At 35.3% G+C, this 6190-nt stretch overlaps 1 long non-coding RNA gene across 5 annotated transcripts; it reads right to left on the bottom strand.

The window, feature by feature from the left end:
• Positions 1-526: 526 nt before the first annotated feature.
• Positions 527-5143, bottom strand: LOC133533125 (uncharacterized). 5 transcript variants are annotated; one of them, XR_009801806.1, is made up of 3 exons: positions 4743-5098; positions 3732-4089; positions 527-868 (listed from the first exon to the last, which is right to left on the bottom strand). It is a non-coding gene; the product is annotated as an uncharacterized LOC133533125 (long non-coding RNA). The 5 variants fall into 5 exon arrangements; XR_009801803.1 differs by lacking the exon at positions 527-868 and adding an exon at positions 875-1749; XR_009801805.1 differs by lacking the exon at positions 527-868 and adding an exon at positions 1722-1740.
• Positions 5144-6190: the final 1047 nt, after the last annotated feature.

The raw sequence follows: 6190 nt of genomic DNA, 5'->3' as shown, positions 1-6190 counted from the left end.
CAAAGCGGAAAAAACACTTGGTATCCGCTATGCTCGTAGCCCATGCTGGCAGTGAATATGGCAACAGATGGAACAGCTTGGCCCACAACTCTGCAAAGCCAATATTGCTTTAAAACTTTGACAGGGATTAGACTATTAGAATCCCTGGTTGTCTCAAGACAACCCGGGTACTGGGCGGGAGGGATCATCATTTCGAAATTTGTGCAGCTAATATAATTAGAATTGAACTTCACTTACAGGTAAGTTCGTTTAATTTCTAATTACTATTACGCTGCACAAATTTCTTCAATGATGTATAATAACTAAGTAGATGTTTAGAGATAGGTTTTCAATGTTTTTATTTTGGCTTTGTATTTCAATAATGAAATCTAAGATTTCATTTAGAAAAGGAACTTTTTTAGCTATCATTAACTGTATTTCCAATATAGATATTTAGTTCTTAAAACATTATTTAGAGATCTAGTGAGATCACCAAAAAGAATATATCATCATATATAAATCCTCTGAAAGACACCAGAGCGACAAGTTGTACTGTAATTTGATCCTTATTTATTTATTATATAAATAAATACAAGTACAAAAGTTTTAATAAGAAGTCTTCCTTGAAGACCTGCTTAGGCATCCTCAACAATAGTTGAAACAAAAAATGAATTGTTCCTTATTAATAGGTATTTCATTAATACCATTTAACAGAACGGTGTGTTGCTACTTACAACCTTTAGTAACACTTATTTTCTCCTTAACTAAGGATCAAGCACAATCATTGGATGGCACTATGGCCTTATTATGAAATGAGCAAAATCATTAGACTCGGACTTGATGTTTTTCTTTCCATCAATATTACTCCTAAATGATTTTGGTTTGGATCCTGAAACCAACGCATAATAGGTTGAATGGGTGGTGAAAACAAAAATATCAATACCACTATCTTTAAAAGTTGACTTAATCAAGAACAAATCGTTTGGGAAGTGATGGTCATATGAGGTTTTTGAGGGCAATAAATAATTACTAACAACTGAATGAATACCATTCGTTATTTTTATATATAGCTAAAATATATTCGCCCTGAGCAAGCCTCATTCCATTTCAAATTAGTTTTCCTTGAAAAATGCTACGGATAGCAAAGGTAGCTGAAATTTTTGTAAGGACTTGGTCAGAAAATCAGAATAATAGTAAAAATTACATATTTTATCAAGGACAGGGTTTGCACGCTGCGTGCAGTAACAATAGCAAATAAGGTAAGTACCTAAGCAATTTCATAACTTTCTCTTAATTCTGTAATGAAAAATTTTCATTGGTGGCATTGTTGATAAATAATTTGAGACTGATTAAGGGTCCCAGGTCACACTTTAAGGTTGAGGTGGGTGTAATCGAAACAAAACGTTCTTCATAAAGCGTTTCACTCTATCATTTGAGGAGTCGTCTATATCCCAATATAAGCACATGAGCAGATTTAGAAAAATGGACACTTCCATACCTAGATCCCTCATCACATAATGCTTTCAGAATGGCAAACATTGCTAGAAAAGATGCGATAAGATAATTAATGTAATTATTTCCACAAAACATACACCAGTGTTTCAAGTGTTTACGATACTGCTTGACGGTGTTGGGCATAAGAGACTCCACCCCACCATGCTGTTGGCCGCACCAATCGAAAGTTCCTCCTTTCTCCTTCTCTTTTCCGCTCCTTCAGTGATGGAACTTCCCGGATAACACCGGGGTAACCAGGCAAGGACACTACTGAAACTGCCGGTTAATGGAATAAGTTTTTATAAATGTGAGCTGGCGCTCAAATCTATACAATTGTATGTAACATGTAAGTATTTGTAAAAACTGTGTACAATATGGTTGTTGCCATGTCTTCTGCATTACCTAAAACTTTAATAGGTACCTTAAATTTCATTTCGAATGGAAGAAAAGCATAGATAAAATAATTCATCAAAGAAAATGTGCAAGCATCTATGTAGAAAAAATATCTGGGTTACTACACCAGGATATATATAGCGTTCACATATTTCATCTGCGCGACTCCAATAACTCGGTATATGAGTTCCAAAATGATGCAGGAAATTTCTAAATATTCATTGTTTAATTTACGTTTTATCTCCGAAATCTTATATAGTTATCTCTCAATCAGCTATGACACAGTTCACCTATAATATTTAAGACTAATATTGTAATGTCTCGTTTCACACCAATGCCAATTGTTCCTCAACATTGTTTTGAGCATCGAACATCGATGGTTTTGAGGTAAAAATACTGTACAGTAGTATTTCAGTTCACCAAAGCGGTTTATAATTGAGATAGCTGTGTTGTATTTTCTCAGAAGTATGTCACAGTCTGGTAAATCGGAAAGAAACGTCTTTAAATATAAAGACCACCATTAAGCTGAATAAAATTAATGTAATGTATTCTATTAATAGGCTCCTTCCATAATCCCACAGATAACTCATTTCCACACGGTTGCCCCAGCAGGTCAATAAACTATTACTGTATAGTAAATAAATATCTTCAAAAAGTATATTTATAACCCTTTACTTTCAATTAGCCACCAAAATAAGTCACACTAGGTGATATATTGACATTGTTTCTTATTGGGTAAAGAAATAAATCCAGATATTAGACAGCTTTCTAAGGTACTAAGGAGCTAGTTTAATTTGATTATACCTAGCTCCATATGGTATCAAGAATAATAGAGTGCATCTTGTATAGGTACCTACATAGTCTAAAAACATTTATCATAAGGACAATAGATATAACATCTAAACAGTTGCTCATTGTGTGACCTCTAGATCTTGGACACTTCATGAAAGGTCTGACACATAGCTAGAGAGACATATAGTCAAATAGTCTAATGACAGGACTTAAAACTGTAATCTCAGCTTTCCACATGAATCAGAGATATTTTCTACTCTCATAAAATCAAGTAAAAGGTGTTCATGCAACAATTAGTTTCATGGCAATTCCAATGCTTAGTTGCAATCAATTTACTTATATTAAAAATATAACTGTATTTACTTCCCTTAGGGTTTTGTACATAAAATATTTTAGTTAAATATTAAGCTGTGTAAAGTGTATATTCTTGTGTGAGAACATCATAGGCATATATTTTGTACACACAGTATATATCACAGTCACATAACTTCCTAGTATTGACTGTCGATTGCTCAATAGTAATCATTTTTCAGAATTAATGTATGATTAACCAGGACAAAATCCTTGGGTCCTTGTAAATATGATGTCATTGCACTGACAAAAAATGTATTTAAGTTAACCACAACTTTCAAGAATTTGTTCTAAATGAACACAGGCTGTTGTGGTGTCGCTGAGTGCGACCACATTGTGATGCAAAGGGGAAAGTGTTGCTCCGCTTCCTTATTGCTGCTTTTGACCAGGGTTTTTGTATGTTGTTAGTAAATAAGTAATAAATACTTTATTATATGATAAAAAAGAAAAGCAACAGCAAAACATACATTAGAAAAAAATATTGATAGTTGAGCCCTTGAAGTTTAAAGTACCGGGCATTAGGACTTACAATAATTTATAAGTCATTAGTACTTCTGCTAAACTTTCTTAAAACACCACTTGTCAACAGCATGTTTAAGTAAATGATTTAAAAACCTCTTATGCCATTGATTGTGATTTAATAATTGAACAGCTGCCTTAGGTAAGATTCTCAGTGATAATAATCACACAAAAAACCAGTGGTCACTTAAGAGTGACATTACCTTTTCATAGCTGGTTACAGCAGACAATTTATTGAGTGCTAAATCATCACAGTGAGAGAACAGGTCACAGGAAACTTTATTTTGTTTCATTTCAATACCTAGCCTTGTTCCCAACTGACAAACGTCTCACCAGCCGCAGCTTGAGTCTCTGGGTTCATCTTCAGAGCACTAGTAATTTAACAAGGCAGAGTATTTTTTCATAATCTTGTCCGGGTCATTGTTGTTTTGTAATGTTCGTAATTATATATCTGCAAGCAAACAACAAGATTGTCCTAGAAGGATTATTCCCATATTTAACCTTCTGGTGCGGTGCCTCCTTCCAACAAGGTCAAAATTAACTCGCTTCATTCTTCACTTGCTGAAATTAGAATAAGCACTTAAATTCACCTACTTGAAGATAAGTATATATCAAGAGACAGCCTAGTCTGGCATACCACATTGATTAATTCTTGAGGTTAAGAGCTGTGTCTAGTCTAACACGCCACCAAACCCAGTAGGTATATCTAGTAAGACTTGTAGGTGGCTTATGGTCCACTACCCATTGCCGGGTAGGACATGGGCAACATCTTAGTGCTGTTGGTAAGGGATATTTGATAACACCACAATATCCCAAGGCTACTGGCAGTGAACGCACCTAGTATAGTATGGGAAAGATTGGCAAGTGCAAATAGCAGCAGAGATACCTAGGTTAGCACTCCAAACCGCTTAGCTCAGCCATTTTATGCAGTTAGCAAACAGAGACACCTAGAATAGTGCTCCAGAATGCACAGCACAACCACCATATGCAGTTAGCAAACAGAGACACCTAGAATAGTGCTCCAGAATGCACAGCACAACCACCATATGCAGTTAGCACACAGAGACACCTAGAATAGTGCTCCAGAATGCACAGCACAACCACCATATGCAATTAGCAAACAAAGACACCTAGAATAGTGCTCCAGAATGCATAGCAGAAACGTCAAAAAACAAACGAATTAGCACTTGATATTACTCCACTGTATTTCTTACCCGACGTTTATGTTCCTTTTCGGAATTTTAGTTATGTATGCATTAAACATTCGTTCGCTGGCACTATTAATGTAGGTACATCCATGGCCTGCTACATTTTTATCTCGATATTTATCACGTCCGTGTAGCTATGCTATCGACGAAAGGACGCCGCAATTGACCTTGAACGCGAAAGTTGCATTTTCTTCTCCGATCTTGTGGTTTTTTCCCTCCAATTTTGCAATTCGTCACTGTTAACACTATTTTCTTTATTTTTTCATATTCTTATAAAATGTTAACTGTTATTTTCAGTTAAAAACGTTTTATTTTATTATGCCCTAATGGTCGTCGGCTTACATGAATAAACACAATGAAGTTGACAGTTCTGTTCGCGGGAACGTGGCCGTTGCGTCCAGAAATTTTAACTTTACTCTGAATATTCATGGTCGAAGGCTTCATGATAACGCCTACTACTTAGTTATTATACATCATTGAAGAAATTTGTGCAGCGTAATAGTAATTGTTTATAATGTATCCATGTAAATAGCTTTGCAAATGCCACATATTACGTGATCTTTTTCTAGAAGTTACGAATATGTATAGTAGTTAAAAGATAGACATTTAACATCGCGGACTTTTTTGTAAGCCTATGAATGAGAAACAACCCCACCATACATTGTGTTGTTATAGCTCAAACGGATTAGGCAGCGTTTTCGCTGAAAGCTCCTAGCCAGCGTGATTTTTTCCGACAACATCGTTATATTTCAAACAATTGACACAAAACCTTAACAAGTTATATACTTAAGCCTTCCTCAAGAATCACTCTATTGATAGATGAAAGTCGTATGAAAATCCGTTCAGTAGTTTCTAGTTTTGGAGTAGTTTTATAAGATGTAGTGAATTGACGTTTTCCCCTAGACTTGCGGACACTAGGTTGCGTGACAGTCGTGCTCGCTCCCAATCACATCTTTATTGCAGGCAGTTCAGGCACACACAGAACATGCAGGCGCTTTACACAAAGTGAGTAATAACATGATACTGGATACTAAACGCGTCTTAAGCCGATTTTTTTGATGATGATGATGATTGATGTGCTTTTTTTGCTTGTATGTAAATTCCATGTTGACCCTTGTGGCCTATTTGCTGAATAAATGTTAACCCTTTACCAGGCTGAGGGATATATATTTCCCACATGCGGTTCTTCAAACATGTGTTCTATTTTCGATGAGTAAGTCTATGATGAGTAGGTCTGTTTAAGCTTACACGGGGTACAGGTTATGTTAAAGTATGTAACTTTACTTTTGAGTGACATTAACGTGAGACACTTCATTCGGTTCTTGTCTGTTTTAATATTTTTGTCTTTTAATGATTTATATAAGAATTCAAGCCTTGGCGACCCTCTACATCTCTAAGGATAATTTAATATATATTTTTATATTTTATCTCTGACACTTAGAGACTTATACATC

The sequence above is a fragment of the Cydia pomonella genome, chromosome 28 (assembly GCF_033807575.1).
Source record: "Cydia pomonella isolate Wapato2018A chromosome 28, ilCydPomo1, whole genome shotgun sequence".
Taxonomy (NCBI): domain Eukaryota; kingdom Metazoa; phylum Arthropoda; class Insecta; order Lepidoptera; family Tortricidae; genus Cydia; species Cydia pomonella.
Note: the sequence above shows the minus strand (reverse complement) of the source record. Positions and strands in the feature narration are given on the sequence as shown.